This window comes from Pseudophryne corroboree, unplaced genomic scaffold (genome assembly GCF_028390025.1).
Source record: "Pseudophryne corroboree isolate aPseCor3 unplaced genomic scaffold, aPseCor3.hap2 scaffold_3230, whole genome shotgun sequence".
Lineage (NCBI taxonomy): Eukaryota > Metazoa > Chordata > Amphibia > Anura > Myobatrachidae > Pseudophryne > Pseudophryne corroboree.
In genome coordinates this window covers 6,074-7,500 of record NW_026969914.1, presented here as the reverse complement: position 1 = coordinate 7,500, position 1,427 = coordinate 6,074, and positions in this window count along the sequence as shown.

The following is a 1,427-nucleotide window of genomic DNA, read 5'->3' as shown; positions in this document are numbered from 1 at the left end:
CCACCTCATCCCGATCTACGCCTGACAGGTTTCATCTTGTCCCGGGGGGGTGAAAGGGTGTAAAGAGGTTCCATCTCGCGGGGCTCCGTCGCCCTTCCGGGATGCCGCCGCCTGGCGCACGGGCGACCGCAGCTTCCGCCGGCTCCCTCCGAAAAGCGCCTCCCGCTCTCCCTGCGTCATCCTGGACGGTCTCGCTCCGAGTCTGCGCTTCTCTCTCGCCCTGCCGCCAGACTCGGCTCCTCTCCCGCGCTCTCTCTCTCTCTCGCTCTGACCTCCGCCCCGTCCGGCCCTCCCGTCCGCGGCGGGGGAGGCCCGGCGGGCGAACCCTTCCGTGCGGCCGCCTCGCCGGAGCGGGGGCGGCGCGCAGGGCCCTCTCCTGGGGCTTGCGAGGAGCGGCCGTCGGGGCTGGCCGCGTCCTCGGATCTCGATGCGACGCTCGTTCGGTTCCTGGGAAATCGTGTGCTCCGCCGGGGTCCGGGGGCGAGCGCCCTTCGCTGGGCGAGGGGGACGCTTCCCCGGCACCCCTGGCGGCGTCGGACGCCTGCGGGTGCCGGCGGACGGAGCAGACCGCGCCGCACGGGGTACGGGTGCGGGGCCCGCCCGGCTCCGGAGACCGGAGCGCTCAGGCGGACGCCTGGGGACCGGACGCCCTCTCCGGGCGGAGGGGTTCCGGGCGCGCCGTGGGCAGAGGGAGGGTCGGGTTCGCCTGGAGCCGGCCGAGACCCCTGGGTTCCGGCCGAGCGATCGTCCCTCCCCGCCGGGGCGCGGGGTGCCACATCGATCGGGTTGCGGAAATGGGAGACGTGGGGCCCTTCTCTCGCGTCAACCGCAGCCCTCCGTTTTCTCTTTTCCGGCTTGACTCTGTTCGCCACCTGTGATGCTCTCTGGCCGGTTCCCTCGGGCGTAGCGGGACGGGCGGCGCGCGCGACGCTCTCGCGGAGCGTCCTCCGACGCTTCCCCGGGCTCCTGGAGCCGCCTCCCGGCCCGAGGGGTGCCCGTCCGCACTCATCGGCTGAACTTCCGCGAATTGCAGTACCCGATTCGGCCCGCCGGGGGGCGCTGCCGCCGGGGGAAGAGGGGGACGGGCCGGGCCTGGCGCCGGGCTCCGCCGGACGCCCGGCGCTGCCCCGTCTCGGCCTCGGAAGGGGGAGTCGGGGGAACGGGAGGCCGGGAGTCCCGGAGAAAGAGAGAGAGAGAGAGAGAGAGATAGAGAGACCTCCGCGGTTCCGCCTTCGACCGCCGGGGGGCGCCGCGCACCCGTCCGCACGGGCCCGTCCCGGTGGCTCCCGGCAGGGCTCTCCCAAACCCTCTCCCAGGGCCCCGGTCCGGGAGCCCGACTGCGTCCGCTCTCCGCTTCCAGAGAGGAGGCTGTCGGACGGGGAGAGCTGGTACCGGGCTCCTGGAGCCCTGCCTGGGCAGCCTATGGA